This window comes from Numenius arquata, chromosome 7 (assembly GCF_964106895.1).
Source record: "Numenius arquata chromosome 7, bNumArq3.hap1.1, whole genome shotgun sequence".
Lineage (NCBI taxonomy): Eukaryota > Metazoa > Chordata > Aves > Charadriiformes > Scolopacidae > Numenius > Numenius arquata.
Window position 1 is genome coordinate 38,986,729 of NC_133582.1, and position 20,160 is coordinate 39,006,888.

The window sequence follows — 20,160 nt, forward strand, 5'->3', positions numbered from 1 at the left end:
AATCTCCAAACAACCCAAACTATCCTGTGGTTTTATCATCTGTCTGCATATGCCCATTTAACTGAAAGTGATTCTCTTGCCCATTACAAGTTTCTGGTAGCCCAGGCTCTTTCATGTTACTCGGTGCTGCTGCAGGCAGCATTTTGGTGGCCATCGGTCACGGTCCCCCCCCCCTTTTCCTTGGGGTATCACACACCAGTCCACAATACTACACCTCACGTACCCCATGGTGAATTACAACATGACTAGGCTCAACGTCTCTAAAATTTTGGGGAGAAAAGGCTTTCTAAGGTTTCTAAATGGCAGGTTACACTACATCAAGACAGTTTCCCAGAGCCTCCCTCAAACTCCAAGATCCTTCTACTGAGCTCTGCATACCCTGTCCTCACCTCCCCAGCTGTAAATGTGTTTTTTAGGAATCTGTCATGGCTCTTAACACTTCACCAGTTTCCAGACTGACAGATGCTGGTGCTCACAGATTAGCACAAAAAGAGCAGAGACCTGGAAGCTGGAAGGTAGTTCTTGGGTTTCATCCTAACGTGCCGTGTACCTCTAATTGGGAAAATACGCTGCAAGGATAAAGGGAAAAAAGTATTCTTCCTTGCATAGCATACGCTACTTAAATAAAATAAATAGAGAACAACCCGTGTGTTGCATACGAACGACGCGCAGTGTATGAATGTGACTCAGGGAGCCAAATGTTTAAAGCAAATACGCCAGCAAAGGAGAACATCAATCCGAGCTGAAGGGAAGCTGCCGGCTGGATGATAAAAGCAGGCACGGCCCTTTTCTTCAAGCTCAGCGTAGCCCTTGCATGTTACGATGAACTCTCGCCTTCCCATGATGAAATCCTAAGCCTGGGTGGGCAGGGAGGGGGAAAGGAGCTGCCGGGGAGGGAGGAGGAGGAGGAACCGCCGTGCCTCTGAGTACTGTTAAAGTATAAAGACATTAAAGGGCCATCAGCAGCTCACCAGCAAAACCCTGCATAGCATAGCAAATTTTCAGAGATGAGCTCCTTTCATTTAGGTCTGCAGCTGCTTCTGTCATCTCCCAGCTGAAAAGGGCTGAGCATTCTCGTAATATTAAAAACTCAGCTCCTTTTCCTCTTGAAACTGCAGAGAGGAAGAGCAATAAAAAAAAAAAAAAAAAGAAAGAAAATAAACAGTCTGCTGTGTCCTGCCTGTTTACTCTCAGGCATAGGAGGACTGCATCAAATTTAACACGGTGGAAAAACTGGAGCCAAAAGATTTGTTTCCAGAACCCGTGCTCTCACCAAGCCTTATAAAATTGAATGTGTGACTCTGATCTTTACGGTAATGCTGTGAGTCATCCGCTAATGGTCAGTCTCCCCCCGGTTGGAACTCATTATGTGGCGAGACTCATTATAAATAAATCCTTTTATCGGAAGAATTTAAATTCCCACTGCTTGTTCCAGGTGCCTAAACAGCCAGGGTCTAATTAACTAATGATGCCGGCCAAACTGCAAAACCAATTTGTTTACCAGGCGACGTTACCATACATATATGCAACATCCTCTGGTGGCCAACTGGGCAGTATATATAAAAGATCATGGCTTTAAAAGCTCCTTTTCCATAGGCACAGGTCAGAGATGATGCAGGCGCCACATCTGTCATGTAGCCAGCTAGTAAATGAGACTGCGCGGTGCAGGGCCACCTGCACATACGCACAAAGTGTGTATCAGTGGATCAAAAGAGGACTCTCGTCTCCACGCCATGTCACTGCTTTCACTGATGTGGGTTTGCCGTTTGGCTCTGCAAGCACCTCGTGCATCAACACTTGTTGCGTTTACAATTTTAATGCCACAGAGAGATGAAACTGAAGAAAAAAAAAAAAAACAACAAAAAACCCCAACACTTTATCACACAGAAACATTAATATCTCTCGACTGGAAACAAATTGCCCAAGGGATCTGCCTGATGCCTCCAAGCAGAGGAATGCTTTGAATGAAACTAGGCAAGGCATGTGTCTAAAGAAATGTTTGATGCTGGATTATATGGTCTAACAGAATAATGCCACACAAATTAAAATAGAGAGCCTGCTTCATTTTTTTTTTCTATAAACCCAAATGAATGGTATCTAAATAGATACCTGTAGAAACGATTAAGCTAAGTGGAAACCGCTTGCAGCTATAATGTAAAAAAGAAACTGTGATCTACAAGCAATGTTAGGATGTGCTAGTCAACACCAAGTAACAGCTGCTCTTAAGGTTTAAAAAAAGAATCGATTAAAATAAGTATTTCAGCTACTGCAAAAAAGACCAAATGAAAGACGAAAACCAGCACTGTGTGCTATTGACATACCAGAGGAGAATACAGAAAAGAAATTCAGAACTGAAAAGCCAGTAAAATAGGACGTTAAGTGAATTTTTAGAATTCTGTGCCTTCAGAAAGTCAAGAGCATTTTTGTTCCCAGTTCAGAATGAAAACAACACTTCAGCTTTTTTTCTCTGAAATAAATGTGGAGCTTTTATTCCTGCCCCCCCCCCCCCCCAAATCTGGTATCTGTGTTAACAAAGGCAAAAAAGACCAGAATGAACCTGAAGAACGAAATCCCCCTCTTTCTTCTCTCCCGGACCTAGTGGAGGCAGAGTGGGAAAACCCAAAATGGTCCCTGCTTCACCTGACCTGTGCCTGGGTGACTCTGGACAGGCAGCATGTCCCCAGTCCTGCTGGGGACAGTGAGGGGACAGGGAGAAGGCTAGGAGAAAGCAGTGAGGATGAAAAAGACGCTATGGAAACCACTGCAGTCACACTCCCTTTCACAAACCTGTTTTCCTCTGCTCCAGCAGTGCACTCCTCATAAGGAGGTTTGTGGATGAAGAGGAAGAGCATCTTAGTCTTTAACGGTACGCTCTCCTTCCATGCAAAAACTGCACGGCGTGCAGGTACCAGGCAGGACAGATCCTGGCATCTGTGTCTTAAATGTCACCCTCCTTCTGGAGGCCGATTCAAAATGCATCTTTTTTTTAAATATACATATATATATGCATGCAAAGGTTAGGAGGGAAGTATGACAAGAAGTGAAATGCGCCATAATAAAGAGGCGGGGGTCAGTCTCTTGATCCCAAGTCACAGGAGACAGGATTAGAGGAAACAGCCTCGAGTTGCGCCAGGGGAGGTTCAGGCTGGATATTAGGAAAAATTTTTTCACTGAAAGGGTTATCAGACATTGGAATGGGCTGCCCAGGGAGGTGGTTGAGGCACCATCCCTGGAAGTGTTCAAAAGACAGGTTGACGTGGTGCTGGGAGACATGGTTTAGTGATGGTGTTGCATTTTGTTGTTTTGGGGGTGTTTATTTTTGTCAGTTAGGTTGATGGTTGGACAAGATGATCTTGAAGGTCCCTTCCAACCTAGAAGATTCTGTGATTCTGTGATAATCTTCCTTGCCCAGCTCTCACCAAAAGAAAGAGACTCCCGACGAACAGATGCACCTCCCTAAAGCTACACTGCAGATACTAGTGTTTTTGCAAAGAAGCAACAGAAGGCTTGGTAATTCTGGGCCACCTTCATATACTGCTGCTTAGGAGTAGCTTAGATTTTTTGAAGAAACGAAAGAGGGTTTTTTATTATCTTTGTTAATGAAACTGTCAAACTTTGCAACTGCAGCTTCTCTCTCCCTCTCCTCCTTAGTTAGTCATAAGAGAAAATCAGGAAAAAAAAGTCCAAAACTTTTTTCCAGAAAAAAATGAACTTTTTTTCACGTATTTGTTAAAAAACCTACACTGCTTGCTTTTTATTTATTCATTTATTTCCCAACCCCCAGAAGAGGAAACCTACATTCACCCATCTTTGCTGATATTCTAGCCCTGGGAATGACAGAAAAACTTCTATGGTTAATTATTCCGCCTTTCTTGTTTGTTTAAAACTCTTCATTACTTGCATATTATTTAATGTCCGAAATGTTAAAAAAAGAATAATACATAGTTTTTCATGTTAAAACAACAAATACAGGATTTTCTTTTTTGCCAAAGTCTTTGGCCACTTAATGGCAGCATATTCACAGCTGCCATTTTTCCTCTTCTACCAGATAGGATATTCAATATCATTTATCATGTCAAACAACTATCCTTAATATTTATGAATTATCTGACTGAAATGACAGTTTTTCATGATATGTGCTTCCTGTTTCAACACCAGAACTCCTACTGCTATAGATAATGTCTATGTGATGAGAAGAGCTGGCTAAAAGTACTCGATGAAACATTTTTTTGAGAAGATTTGGCATTGGGTTTAGGTCATTTACAGTGAACATCCCCCATCATTTAATATATCTCACTGAAATTCACTTTTAATTACAAAGGTTCATTTTTCAAATCAAAATGACTTTTCATTTCAAAATGGATGCTAAGGGACAGCAAAAAGAAATTTTCCTGGAGTAAAATGAAAACAAAAAGAAGCCCTGACTTGACCTCAAGCAGGTTTTTTTCCCCTAGCTTTTGTAGATTTTTGGTCCACAAAAATTTTCAAGTTATTCAATCTTTGTAAAAAATTATAGTGGAAACATCTGAATTATAAATATCAACATTTCCTTAATTAAGTCATAATTCTTGTACCTGTGAGAGCAGTTCCCCTGCCTGCTCCACGAGGAGCTCCCCCAAGCAGAAGAGGATCTGCTCAGACATTTGGAAGCATCTTGCTTCTTTGCACCACCAAAGAGAAGCCAAGCCCGAGTACTCCCACTTCTTTTTCCGTTTCAGGGGCAGATCAAAACCATTCAGATTTCCTAAACAGATGGTATGGTTTTAAATTGTGACCGCATTATCTGCGTGTGTCCCGTATACTGTACGGATTACTCCTCACAAGCGCTTGCTGGTGGTGGACCTGGCGGCACGTTGTGCCTTTGTTCTGCTCCTTGGTGCTTCCATAAACATCTCCCCTCTGGAGCAGTGTGGGCTTTCTGTTGCATCTATGTCCCTGGCACATGTGAAGCCCTGCCATATTTTGATGGTAAAAATATTAAGGAGAGGCAAAGCAAACAGAATAATAAATAAGGACATGCTCTCCCCCAGTGGCTACTGCTAAGGTACTATTTATTTTACGCTAGGAGCTCCTGCTAGAAAGGTCATCCGAGGGGTGGGGGGTTTAAAATGATGAATTATTATTTTTTTAAAGCATCGCATACACCCAGCATCTGTTCTGCCAAGTTTGCCGAGCAGATGTGCGTGCAATGTGGGATCCCTGCCCACCCCCTGGACTATCCATCTGGAGTTCACATCAAGGTTCCACTGCAAACCAGGTCCTCCACAGCGTCCGAGCAGGCACAGCCTCCAACAGCTAAACCGAAGGGACACAGTTTGTCCAAAATAATACACTTGATGTGCATTTTTTTGAGCTCTAAACACGATTTGGGCTAATTGCAAATAGCAGCTTTGCTTCAACTGCAATCTGTTTTGTTTCTCCTTTCTTGAAGACTCACGCAAGTTAAGGATATTTTAGGGTCTCTGGCCACTTAGCACGTGTCTCTGAATGAGCAAAGGTGCTTGCCTACAGGCAGGAGGTTGTCCTGCTTCCTTGGAAGTGGTCTCTGCTTGTGGGGTGACGGTCATCAGGCAACACTGCATCTTGAGGAACCAAATTTGCCTACCTAGCTTATAACCCACTAACACAAAACAAAGAAAAAAACACCATATAAACCAAAAACTTTTTGGGTGAGTATTTTGCAAGCAGAAAACACAAGACAGAAATTGCCAGATAAATGGTTTGCGTAGTTCAGCCAGGCTCTTTCCCTGGCTACATAGCTCTCTTTGGAGGAAAACTCTCTAAATTACTGAGGATAGATTACCATCAACTTTATCGACTATGTCTGAATCATATGATCACCCCCACAGTACTGAAGTAACTCAGGACAATGAAATCAATGGAGGTAGGCTGCTTTACACCAGCAGAGAAGAAGTCTTCCTATGCCTGCACCAATAATAGCTATGAAAAAACCTTAAGTGGGTTTACTCATGAGTGAGGGAATGGGGGTGGAAACAGTTTCTGGGTAAATCCAAAATCCTGGCCAGGGATCCAGAAGGGGATTAGTATTACAGTATCCCTCTTACTAGCTGGGCTGAGCTGAGCTTGTTAGAAAGGTGTTAAAGACTCCTCTGCCAAGAGCACTTTGCAATAATCAGTTTATGAAAAATTCAATTTGGCAGCAAACTCTTGGCAGTCTCAAATCAACTGTACCTATTATACCCCTGTCACAAGTGGATGGGCAAAGGTGGCTCAGCACATCAGTCTCTCCTCCCCCTCCTCCGCAGCCTTGAAATTTGCTCGGCGATGCTGGAGGAGGGAAAAAACAGCGTTGTGTAACTAGTCTCCAAAACCCAGACAGCCATTAAGGAAAAGAAGGAGAAAAAAAAAAAAAAGAGAAAAAAAGAAGTAGTCAGAAACAAAAGACAGCCAGCTGCAAAGCTGCTGGCAGGAGCTAACAGGTAGAAAGTCTGTTTGTGCGGGCTTCCCAGGGCAAAGGAAACAGCCTGTGCTCTGTCACGACAAAATTTTCACCCCGACTGGGAAAAATGTAAATGATGCTGAAGTGATAATGAGCACTCAAGTGGATTTCTTCCTGAAATGAGTCACAGCTGCTGTCAAAGCTCCGTCAATTTGATTGCTGTAGCAGGGCAAGGAGAAAGCTCTCAGGAATGCCACCTGAAAGCCTTTGCTGTGGAAGAAGACTCCCACCAAGCCCAGGCAGGGGCCCAGCGGCGCAGGGCAAGATGAAAGTCTTCCTCATCCAGCCGGGAACAGGGCTTCCACCTGCCTCCTCTGGGGAGAAACAGCAGTCCCTCCGCAAACACAAACCACTGCATTATGGTGTATTGTCGTGTGTCATCTTAGTGGCTTCACGACCATTTTTCCACTAGAAGGCATTACTGGGACCAGGGAGAGTAGGCTGGAGAGGGGACAGATGGTATTTTCTGTCTAATTTTGGTGTTTGAGAACAGAATTTGCACAGTTTGTTCCTCAGGCAACCCTTACTTTAAGGATAAAAAACTGTTACCTGCCAGAACATGAATGGCTTTGAAACATGCAATAAAAAAACAAACAAACAAAAAAAAAACACACCCAAAATTTAAAAAAGTGTGTGGAGGGGGAGCTTTCATCTTAAAGACCTATAAAATTTGCATTCCTAAGGTCTGATGCTATGGTTATTAATCAGATGCTTTGGAGATATTAAACACTCTCTCTCACTAATATCAAATGCGAACACCCTTTCTTCCTCAAGATTTCCCAACAGATCTTTAAAGTCTTGGAGTTCCTTTCATTCTTAATATGCACCGTGATTATCTTGTATCTGCAGAGTTCTCCTTTACATCCAGAGTTTAATATCTTCCCCTCTCTCCAGCAGACCTCCTCTTCTTTTAGCTAGGGCTCCATTTCAGGTAACTGCTATTCTAAAACCTAATTTGCCTATTTATATTAATACACAACCTCAGAAGAACAGAATTTGGAAGCTCAGCCTGACATCTGCTGTGCTCATGCTCCACCAAATTACACGGTGTTATCCTGTCACGGGAATCTGCAAGCCTAAGTAAAAGCCCCGGCTGCAATTAAGTGAAATCGCCTGCTCCATTTGATGTGGCCAAGTGACTGTATGTTCCTCATTCCCATCTCCCTGGCTGTACCGAGAGATGGGCGAGGAGCAGATGAGGTTTGTAAGGCGCATGGCCAACCCTCCTGCAGAGTGAGACTCCTCTCCCTTCCCCTCCTGGGTGGAGCAAAGTGCTTCCCACGTGTTATGGTTTGAGAGAACCCATAACAATCTATCATCGTTAGACAATTATTCTATCACCCGATGACCCCTCCCCACCCGGAAAGGGGAATCGGGGAACACAAAGAAACACAAGGGTTGAAATATAAATAGATTTAACAGACTAAGACTAAATAATTAACAATAATACCAAAGAACCAGTATTAATGCCGATACTGATATAAGCTATACAGGAATGATACTCAGCCCATTCTGTCAGCAGAAGCTGTGCACTCCCAGCAGGGACAGCAAATGGCGGACACTGGGAGCGCAATGGCTTCAGGAGGAAGGGAAGGGCTCAGGGCTCCGGTACCGGGGCAAGGAGTTGTCTGGACCCGCCGCCATCAAGGGAGAGAGAGAGCTACGCAGCAAACTTTTCTAATTTATATTGGATGTGCCGTTCATGGTATGAAATAACCCTGTTGGCCAGCCCGGGTCAAATGCCCAGGCCTTGCTCCTCCTCGTCCCTGCCCCTGGCAAGGCTCGAAAACACGAACCTTGAATCCCACAGAGCCTGGCTGGCTATAAAGTAAATATTTTCACAAATTCAGACACTAGAGTCTTCTAAAAGTGCAATTTTCCCCAGCATTAGAAGAAAAGTTAGTCCTGTGTCTCTCAACTCAGGACACCACGTAAAGGAGCCTTTTCAGGGATGAATGCTGGAGAAAGAGCGTGAAGTAGTTTGCTGTTGAAGTGAGAAGAGAATGAATTCCCGTAAGATCTGAGAAAGCCATGGACAGACCTTTGGAAGCGGTGGGTGAGGAGGTGAATGTTATTTTACGTAGGCAAAACATGGGCTCTGGGCAAACCGTGTTTGCTCAAGGAGCACCTGAGGCTGCAGCTGAGCTGATGCAGGAACCCCTGGCCCGCTCGGGCTGTGTTATTCCGAAACTTTCCCACACGCTCGTTCACATACATCAATCAGCATTCCCCCTTTTCCCACCACGCTTCCACCAGCCGCCACTCGCTCCGCTGAAGGTGTAAATAGGTCAGGTGTTTCCATGGCCACAGAGCACCGAACACGCGGTTGGCGTTCAGCAGGCAGGGTGGCTTTTTTAATTGTCCCAGCGCCGGGTAGCCCAAGGTGTGCGGCACCACGCTGACGGGACCTATCCCCTCTTGCTCGTCGGCCACGCGATGGCTGGCACCGGCCCCTTCCACCCCCGGAAACCCTTCTCTCCTGCAAGCTTCAACAAGGCAGCTCCCCCCTCATGGGGTAGCGCTGATGAAAAGGCCATTTCACAGGGAAAATGTCTCTTTGCGTCGCCACTGCAAGTACTAATTGCCAGTTCCAGCGCGGCATCGAACCTACCTGCACAAGGTGTAATTAAGTTGTGACTCATAGCCAGAGGATGCTGCAGAAGCCAAAAAGTATAAAATAAGACTAAAAGGGGACTAGACAAATTCACGAGGGACATGGCTAATCAACAGGATGGCTGGGATGCCACACCGTTCAGGAAGCCCCTCCTAAATCTCTCAACGCCTGAAGGTGAGGAGCTGTAGCATGGAGAGGAGTTTTTTTGTACTCATGTCCTATTTCTTTCCCAGCATCCTTGTGGTTCCCCAGGATCCCGAGTTAGATGAACACATAGTCTCCCACCTCCTCACTGTGTATAACAAACAGACAAATTGGGATGAACTGTGGTGCTGATGGCTCCGAATCTGAGCAGTGCAAAGATGCCTCTGACCCCAGCTGATGGCTGGGAGGGGAACACCCAGGACATCAAGAGGATCAGCCCTGTGCTGCACATTTGACCAGTTCTCACAAGGCATTTTCATAGAATCATAGAATGGTTAGGGTTGGAAGGGACCTTAAAGATCATGGAGTTCCAACCCCCCTGCCATGGGCAGGGACACCTCCCACCAGACCAGGTTGCTCAAAGCCCCATCCAGCCTGGCCTTGAACACCTCCAGGGATGGGGCATCCACAGCTTCTCTGGGCAACCTGTTCCAGTGCCTCACCACCCTCACAGGAAAGAATTTCTTCCCAATATCTCATCTCAATCTCCCCTCTTCCAATTTAAAACCATTACCCCTTGTCCTGTCACTACATCTTCTGACAAAGAGTCCCTCTCCGGCTCTCCTGTAGGCTCCCTTCAGATATTGGAAGGCTGCTATGAGGTCTCCCCAGAGCCTTCTCTTCTCCAGGCTGAACAACGCCAGCTCTCTCAGCCTGTCTTCATAGGAGAGGTGCTCCATCCCTCTGATCATCTTTGTGGCCCTCTGCTGGACCCGTTCCAACAGGTCCATCTCCTTCCTGTGTTGAGGACTCCAAAGCTGGACACAGTGCTCCAGGTGGGGTCTCACGAGCGCATTTTCTGACTTCTGATTTTTTTTCTGTGTGGTGAATCATCTGGCTACTACAGCACAGATCAGTTTTCACTCAGTGAAAAGCACCAGATCTTTCACACATCACAGACTGAGTTATTTGTCAATAAAATTGCTCATTTTAGACTGATTTATCTCCCTCTCCAGGGGCCAGACATGAGGATGTCTACTCTGGCTAGTGTTGCTCATGAAAGCGCTGGCTGGAAGATTTTGTCCCATAACCTGCCACCTAAAACCATCTCCATCTCTGCTGTGATGTTTGCTGAAGCCCCCTTGCGATGCAGAAGAAGCTTTTAGGAGGAGTCATCAGAGTAAGACTTTAAGCAGACTGCCTTGGTGACCCTCCCTGTTTCCCCATCCTGTAAAACGGACAATACCAAACTCCTCTGCAAATTGTCAAGCATACGGACCCCCTGATGTTAATACTGCAACAGAAGTAAAAATAGTAATAGAAATATCAATAATCCAAATATGCTATATGATCTTGGGATTTCAGTTCAGGCTCTAATGGCACATGGTTGAAATATTGCAGTTTCTCGGGTCCTGTGTTTATCCCCCAGGCTAGCAGAGAGAAGAAGGGTTCACACCAAGACCTCCTCTCCTGTAACCAACCACAGCTCAAACCTCCACAGGGGCAGCCTGAGTTTTCCTGACTGACTTCTTCTAGTACAAGCTTACACACTTCTCTAAAAACCATCCCAGTTACACTTCCCACCTTTCGCTTCTCTAAAAACCATCTCAGCTACACTTCCCACCTTTGGGCAGTCTGGCTTACCAAAGGACATTGAGACTGCAGTTGTATTGGCTGGGCCACGCTGAAGCCAACAACGCTCTTCCTGTCTCTTCAGTCATCTCAGCAAGCTGAGGGGGCCTGAAACTTGGTGTTGTCTCCTGCCAACACCACCACCACAAATAACCAGTGCCAACCAAAGTAAATGCTCTTGCTCTTGCCCCTCCACAAGTCTTCTTGCACAACCAGTGGGCCTTTAAATTCAGGGTGTTGTTGAGAGCTTGATAAACAGTTCAGGGGTAATTACCAGCTTAGCTCCCTGCCCTGCCCCAATTTATTGGCTTGACACTGCTCTTACACCCCCAGTGTCTAGCAGTGTGAAAAGGGAAAGGATTTTAATTTCAAGGCAAAATTCCTCAAACTTAATTGTTATGTGAGGCTTTGTATTTAGCCTCCAGTCTCTCTCAGAAACCTGATAAACATACGTTCCCAGTTTCAAAATATTGATTTTTTTCCTCCTCGGTATTTTTTTTCCCCCTAAGTGAAATGAGAATCAGTAGAGATTTTCTTGTTGAACAGCATAAGATCTGGCGTAATATACAAGTCTCACCTTGTCACGACAAATAAGCTTTACTTATTCATCGGCATTAGCAATGTCCACGCGGCCCTGGGAATAGCGTGGTGTTGTTTCAGCTCATTACTGCGCTGTCAGCAAAAGCAGAGCAGTAGGGCTGAAATTCAACCTGCAAATACATGTGCAGCACTTGGAGCTGGCAGAGGGGACCGGTGCTACGGGTGGCTGTAAAAATGTGCGTGTAAAATGCGTGTAAATATGTTGTATATAATTGTCTACTCCCCCACTCCCTATTTCCTCCACCTCCATTTTTTCTTCTTTGTAAAACTGGGTAGTCTTGCTTACCAACTAGATTTAGCCCTATTGGGGTTATCTGTAATAGAACAATTATTTGATCATTAACAATACAGGATTTAGGGAACAACAGATTAATAAGAACAGAATGTAATGCACTACCATAGAAACTGTATTGCAGGTTTCAATATTGTGTACTCCCATGGTCAGAAAGTCCTGCATTATAACCCTATGATGCCAGTGATGTACTGAACAGCAAGTAATCCTAAAATCCAGTTAGCTTAGGCTTAATGTAATGCAGAAGCATGGGAAACAACAAGAATCTATCCAGTCACATTGAGCTACCATAGTTATAGGGTATGTTCAGGGAAAAACGCTTTGTTTTGTTTTGCAGACCTCACTTTCCAAATGTTGGTACTCAGTAGGTCTACATAGCAACTGTCAGGCCATTGCTTAATATTCTAAGTCAAATCATAGGTCACTGCATGCCTAAACCAAAATAATCCTCCCTCACTGCCAAGTCCCAAGTCCCAGAACCCCCTAGCATGGATAAGAAAATGGGAGATATGCAATCAGGTGCACAAGAAGGCATTGAAATGACAAAGCTTCTATAATTACAAGTGTACTGTACCATTTAAGGTCAATGTTGATTTTATGAATGAACACTAACTCTCTTGGACAGTCCTAGTAGCCCTACTGTAGACACCAGCACCCTGTCTTGGAGGGGACACTAAATGCTCTTCTTGCCCTTCCCTTATTCACTAACACCGTCCATCCTAATCACCAGTGGTCACAAAACCTCACAGTTTTAGCAGTGGCATCTTTGGAAACTAGAGCTTGATCGTATGAGATTTGGTTTGTTGGGGTTTTTTCGGGGGGGGGGGGGCGTGTGTGTATTTTTTCTTCAGGAGAGTTGTCCTTTAAATGTGGACAGCTGGATAGCTGTCATTACATGGAGTGCGATTCTCAAGAAGGAAAAAAGCCATGGAAAAAACCCCCCCCAGAAAGCATTCTGAAATCCACTGTACAAGATCTTAAAGGTTGAGGCTAGGCAGATAGTTTTAGTACTCTTGTTCCCTGGCTGCTCACTAACCCTCAGACACATATTGAAAAAAAAACGGCTTTCAGTATGAAATTTCTTATCCTTTCCTTAGCTGCTTATAAGGAAAATAAAAAGGACGGGACATTGTTTCACTGATTTCAGGGGCTTGTGGGTAAGACTTCTGAAGCTACCTCAAAATGTTAAAAATATAGCCAGTGTATTCTCCCCACTCGTTTTTTTTTTTTTTTCAAAACAAGAGATGCTAACCTGTTTCTGGAACCAGCCCTTCAATTAACAGATTTCTTAATCAAAGTCTCTATTAATTTTGTAATGCTGCTTTCAGGTAATATTTATCTACCCAGCAAAAATTAGCATGGAGAGCTTACCTAACTGACCGTCGCAGCTGCAGCAATAGAGGTCTCTTTTCTGGCATTCAAATAAAATTGAGAAAGAGAGGAAAAATTATACAAAAATGGGGGGAGTAAGTGGGGGGGGAGGAGTTAAATACTTTAAAAAAATAACAAACAGAAACACTTGGAAGCTCCAGGGCAGAAGCTGAGTCTGCATCCCTCTGTGTGTTACCGTGGATCACATATAACGAGTCAATGCCTGGGGCAAACTGTCTGACTGTCCCCATCTCCGTGGCAGCCCTGATAACAAGTGCAAGAAAAGACGGCGTTTTAACCACGGATACAGCGGCGGGCCCTCAGCTCCAGACCGTGACATCGGACAAGCTGCAAGGGAAGGGGTTTTGTAACCTTAGCGATGACAACTGAGAACCTACAGCTGCAGCAGTACTTGGATCTGGATCAGCCTTAGATTACACCGACTGTATGCAGCCAGCACAGTTTTATTCATGCCTGGCTATCACAAATAAGAGTCCCTGACTCCCTACCTCTTTTCCTTAGAGAAAGAAAATCAGAAAGTATTTTTGCTCCAGCATTGCCTGCAGGATCTATAGCAACATGATCTTATTTATTACCCATCACTTCTACGCAAACATTTCCTGCTGTGTCAGACCAAGCATTTATTATATCATTTCTCTCTGAGGTCTCAACATCATCCATCACCGGTAGTCACCTCCCCTCCAGGCCTTTGCACTGCACAAGGATCCACCAGCGAGGACACCAGGGGCCTGGGCCGCTGCTGTTTTCCATTTCCTCACTCTTCCATTACCACTCAGCCTGCCGGGTGCTGCCAACGTGTTGCTAAGGGTTCCATGGGCACCTTCTTTATGAGCCTTCCCTACCAACAACCCTTTCATAGAGACGTCAACCTGACTGATTTGTCAACGCCTCACCTCCTTCTTCCTTTAAGAAGAAATGGATGGAGGTTGCCTTCCCTGTGAATAATCGTGCTGCCTTCCTGCCCTCCCCTCCATGCACACATACGGACACCTTTAACCTAAAGACTGGGATACACAGATTTTTACCTAACCTTTCTTAATCACTGCAGGGAAGAGGTGGGAGTGCAAACAAAGGTGCGGTTGCCATTATAGCAGCAAGGGAGAGACGGATGAACTTGCAAGGAAAGCAACAAGGGAAACCCAGCATTAGACAGACAGATCTAAGGCAGGCCTAGATTCAAGACAAAGACATATAAACCTAATCACTTCCAGTGAGAACGTGCTAACATTAGCCTAGTTTGCCAGTGAAGTCTGTCAATAACAAGTGAGGCAAGAACAGGAGGCACCTAGACGGCAATAGACTCAGCTCCACCTGGATATGTGCTCCTCAGACCTCCCCATGAGGATGTAGTCCTCTTAAGTACCTCTATAGCCTCTGGTAAGATTGTTCGTGCATTCTTTTTCTGTGTTTCAAATAATTTCGCCCCTCTCTTTTGCTTTTCAGGAGGTGTGAGTTTGTAAACAATACACAACCGTAGCTGTAAACAAACTTATTGCCTTTGCTCTGGGGAGCATCTGGTAGAAAATCTGTCCCAGCCTTCTCTTCCCAGTCTCTCTGCCAAACAGCCTTTCTCCCTTGCTCTTTGTTTCTAGCCCTTGGTGAGGAGGGAACAGGCCATCAGCAGATTTTCCGTGCCAGCAAGGGAAAGAAGTGTTCCTTTACAAATTCACAGAGGTGCCGGATTGTTGATGTGTGACTGAGGGATACCTCGCCTGCGTGCTTGGTTATCACCAGCTTCACCAGCAGTGCTGTCAGGATCCTAACAGGGTGGATTTTATGAGCTCATGCTTTTATATGTTATAGAAATCATATTACCAAATGCACACATGTATATATAGTCCTAGGGCATGAGAAAAGGCAGATGTTTGTAATAGTTGAAGGAGCCAAAAGGGATTGTCTTCCTCACTAGCTAGATGTGCACATCGTTAGAGTATATTCTTCTATTTCCTTAACGCCAAATTAAAATAACTCTGACCAGGTAATGTGTTTACAGTAGCAGCGGGGATTCCTATACTGCTTAGAAACGTAACAGGATTTTCTCAGAATGTTACAGTGACATTACAAGCTAAATGCCCAAGAAATTACGAGGATGATGGGAGGGTAAATTATGAGTATGATGTGCTAATGCATGTGCTATTGCAATGATAATGCAATACAGGAGCCCATAAACCCATAACGTCAGTTTCTTATGAAAATGATACATAATTTTAATTAAAAAAAAAAAAAAGAATTGTACAGATACAGCAATGACTGCTCGACCTGCTGGGTTACGAAAGGTGAATTGCAAAACTTGTTTGGATATGCCTTCTAACTCCTATGAAAGATCAGTGGTTCATGTACAAAGCGGGAGAAACACTTTATTCTTCTCAAAGGACTGTAACGGAACACTTTTCTCATAATGCTTCAATAAATAAATAAATAAAAATTTATAATAACATGCTGTCCTGTCCCCAGCCCCGCTGGAGATCCACATGCTTAGTTATGCTTTCCCACCCAGACTGAAGGCCCTTTGCAAGGCAACAGATCCAGCTCTTCAGGGACGCAGATTGCTGTCCCTCTTCTCCTGAGGGACTCTTTCCTGCCGAGTTTCACGGCAGTGAAATCCACTTTCACCTCGTATTTAAAAACTGGCATCAAGTTTGCAAATGGCTTCTCTGCGAGCTGCTTAGAGAGGCACTTTTGAAGTCACAAATAAAGGGCATTCAAAGGGAGATGGCCACGTATTGTCCCCTCGCCTCAGCACATCTCCCTTCAGCAAAACACCAGCCCTCACAGCACTGGCCCATCCCTGCATGGGAGCTCCTGCTCAGCCATGGCTGAGGTTCACCTAATTCTGCCTCATGTATCAAAATAAGAATATAAACCAGGGTGGGTGCGTGGTGGGAAGCAGAAAGGGAGCCGGAGAAAGGTATGGCTGAAAGCATGAGTCAGGGCGTTAGGAGACAGAATCACAGAATGGTTAGAGTTGGAAGGGACCTCAGAGATCATCCAGTTCCAACCCCCCTGCCATGGGCAGGGACACCTCCCACCAGACCAGGTTGCTCAAAGCCCCATCCAGCCTGGCCTTGAACACTTCCAGGGATGGAGCACCCACAACTTCCCTGGGCAACCTGTTCCAGTGCCTCACCACCCTCACAGGAAAGAATTTCTTCCCAATATCTCATCTCAATCTCCCCTCTTCCAATTTAAAACCATTACCCCTTGTCCTGTCACTACACTTCCTGACAAAGAGTCCCTCTCCGGCTCTCCTGTAGGCTCCCTTCAGATATTGGAAGGCTGCTATGAGGTCTCCCCGGAGCCTTCTCTTCTCCAGGCTGAACAACCCCAGCTCTCTCAGCCTGTCTTCATAGGGGAAGTGCTCCATCCCTCTGATCATCAAGAGATGTATGGGATTACCATAGTTTACATAGTGTCTTCATTGCCAACCAACCACGTCAAGTCCCCAGCGCAGCACAGGCTGTGGGGAGGTCAGGAGCAGCAGGACAGTAATAGTGTCACAGCAGCACAATGTCCTCAGTAAGAGGTACCTGCCCGGAAAGGATTTCGCAACCTCCACGATATGTTACAGTTCCTGCAGCAATGAGCATCTGGTGGCATTTTGAGGCAAAGCCACACATGCAACTGTCACGTATAGCACTGAGAAAAGGCATTTTCTATCTTTCTTGTCAAGACCATGTTCAAATGTTAATGGCTTCAACCAAAAAAACCTCTCCTAGAAGAAACTCAGACCTATACTGTGCCTAGAGACATCTGACACTTGTGAAGCTGGACCTTCTCATCAGTTTCATATAGCATTTATTAGACCAGAAAGGATTTCGCAACCTCCATGAGATGTTACGGTTCCTGCAGCAAAGAGCTTCTAGTGGCATTTTGAGGCAAATCCACACATGCAACTGTCACATGTAGCACTGAGAAAAGGCATTTTCCATCTTCCTTGTCAAGACCATGTTCAAATGTTAATGGCTTCAACCAAAAAACTTCCCCTAGAAGAAACCCAGACCTGGACTGCGCCTCGAGACATCTGACTCTTGTGAAGCCGAACCTTCTCATCAGTTTCATATTGCATTTATTAGGCCCAGATAGCACTTATTTATTCCACAATTCCCCAAAAAATTGTTTAATTGATACCCATTGATGGAAATAGCGAGGACGGCGCCGATCCAAAGCCTACCACAGTCAAGGGAGGGACTCCTGCCGATTTCAGCGTCCTTCGCATCACCCTACCTCTCCAGGAGCACTGCTGAGGCCGACCTTCCGCCCTTGGTAGAACCCCAACTCGGAGCAGAAATCGCCAAATTACAGAGATGAGTCTCTTTTTAATTTATTTTTGATATGTTTGGGTTTTTCTTCCCCCCTTTATTTCGGAAGCAGCAGCAGCAGCATCTGGCTTCCAGCGCCCAGCAGACACTCACACTGCAGAGGGAGCCTGCTCGACTCCCTGAGCCAACCTGCAGTGCTCCATCCCGCAGCCGGCACGTAGGCGCCACGCGGGGCACACACACACGTCCTTCCAGCAGAAGTCTGGAAGCACACGGGTCCCCTTCCCATCTGCCCTACAGCCCTGCCTCTCCTCACATGGTCCACCCAGAGTGTGGGGGGGTGTCACATAAAGGGAACAGGAATGCATGAAGCATTGCTAGCCTTTCGGCTCCCCCTTCCTCTCTCCAAGCCTCTACGCTAAGAAAACACCACCTAGACATTTTGTTGTTTTAACCAAAAGAAGCTATTATAGTTAAAAAAAAAAAAAGAACAAAGGAGATGGGAGACCTTAAGATATTTACCCCCAAGGAGACAGATCAGGGACTTTTAGAGCAGAGCAACGGCACTTCTCCCTTCCCCACAAGTGCAGTCAGCGCATTCCATTTCTTTTTCTCTCTCTCTCTCATGTTTATGATTAAAACACGTCACCGTCACCACCACCACCACCTAATCACTGCTGGAACTGAAAGTAACTTCGCACAGGAGCATTCTAAAATCAGAGAACGCCGATTAAAATTAACGCAAACCCCAAGTGCTGTGCTGTCTGCAAAGAAAGCACGGCCAAGGGATGAGCAAATGCAGCCCGGACCTGCTAATTTCAAAGCGCCAATAATTGATTTTTAGTAATTTCTTCTGTGTGGTTCCCTCTTCTGAGAGTAGCACCTCAAAACCACCAGCCTGGAGCTCTGCTGACACCTTCTCCTTACCCCATCCACGCGGCAGGAGTAGTCCCAACCCAGGAGCTTCCCGTCTTTGCGGTCTGGTGGAGTCACGGATTGCTTCCCCCTGCAGCAGCCTCCCTGGGTGCCCGCAGCCCCGCTCCACGTCCCACGGACAGCTGCGGCCAACCCCGGGGAGGGGGGCCGGGACATCGCAGTGACGGGGACACAGACCTTCCTGATATAATGGGAAAGCGGGTGCCAGCGCCGGCATCGGTCCGGGCGGGATTCCAGCGTGGCGGCTGTCCGGCACCTGTCGCAGGGCACCAAGCGGGACAATCAGCTGCGCGGCTAATATTAACCACCCACGCCACCGGCGCCAGGGATGGGAGCGTGATCCAGGCACAGAGCAGCTTGTAGGGAAATAATTGAAAGGGAAAAAATGGAATAGGAAAAAAAAAAAAAGAAAAGAAAAGACAGTGGATATCCCACTGGATGGATAACCTGCACAGAAGTCCCTGAGCCCCCCCCACGCTCCTTTCCCACTCATCCCATTAGCCTGCTTTTCATGGAATCGTCAGAGTTGGAAGGGACCTCTAGAGACCATCTAGTCCAACTCCCCTGCTAAATCAGGGTTGCCCAGAGCACATCACTCAGGACTGCATCAAGGCGGGTCTTGAAGATCTCCAGAGAAGGGGACTCCACACCCTCCCTGGGCAGCCTCTTCCAGGGCTCTGTCACCCTCACCGGAAAGAAGTTTCTCCTCAGATTTGAATGGAACTTCCCGTGTTCCAGCTTGTGCCCGTTGCCCCTCGTCCTGTCACTGGGAACCACTGGAAAGAGTCCGGCTCCATCCTCCTTCAACCCACCCTTTAGATACTTGGAAGCATTGATGAGGTCTCCCCCTCAGCCTTCTCTTCTCCAGGCTAAAGAGTCCCAGCTCTCTCAGCCTTTCCTCATCAGGGAGATGCTCCAATCCCTTAATCATCTTTGTTGCCCTACGCTGGACTCTCTCCAGTAGTTCCCTGTCTCTCTTGAACTGGGGAGCCCAGAACTGGACGCAGTATTCCAGTTGTGGCCTCACCAGTGCAGAGTAGAGGGGGAGAATGACCTCCCTTGACCTACTGGCCACACTCTTCCCTATGCAGCCCAGGATCCCGTTGGCCCTCTTGGCAACAATGGCACATTGCTGGCTCATGGAAAGTTTGCTATCCACCAGGACTCCCAGATCCTTTTCTCCCAAGCAGTGGGTTTAGTCCTTCCAAAATCGTTGGTTGCAAATAGGAAAGGTTATGTTGGTATTTACTGTCTCTGCTACCTCGGCACTGACAACCCTCAGGTCTTCCAACAGGTGGGAGAGAAATGCCAGGCTGAGCCTCAGCTGTGCCGAGGGTGAGGGTCGCACTATCACATTACTGAGTGGCATGCTTTGATTTGTGGCTGCTGGGAAAGCACCACAACATACAGCGCCGTTGCATACAGCAGGAAGGGAAAACACAAGCTAGTGCTACAAGTGGCTCATAAAAACCAAAAGCAAGAAAACCTCCCAACCCAGCACAGCCTGCAATGATAACACAGCATGTTAACACCCTGCTTAAAATAAAACACCCGCAGAAGTGGGCCGCTTTTTTATTTTTTTTACGGAATTTTTTTCAGTGCCTGATTTCCTCTGTTCCCTGGCTATCGCAGGGGTCTCCAGGCACCAGGGGATGGGATGAAGACACGCGCTGCAGAAGCGACAAGCACCAGAGGGCAGCTTAAATACGATCGTGAGCTCCAACTCTAGTTTACAGCAGATCCTCCCCAGTCCTAGCCGTAAGCTTCTCTGATGCAACCAATTTCTTCCCATGAAATTACTATGTTCAAGATTAAAGGGATGGAAAGCCAG

At 46.0% G+C, this 20,160-nt stretch overlaps 1 protein-coding gene across 2 annotated transcripts in view; it reads right to left on the reverse strand.

Moving 5' to 3' along the window:
- ARPP21 (cAMP regulated phosphoprotein 21) overlaps positions 1 to 18,455 on the reverse strand; it is a 213,669-nt gene extending 195,214 nt beyond the window's left edge. The window contains exon 1 of one of the 2 annotated variants that reach the window (XM_074150269.1): positions 18,321 to 18,455. The gene's annotated coding sequence lies outside the window, so the exon portion shown is untranslated. The remainder of the gene's footprint in view (positions 1 to 18,320) is intronic. The other variant, XM_074150270.1, reaches the window with a different exon arrangement.
- Positions 18,456 to 20,160: the final 1,705 nt, after the last annotated feature.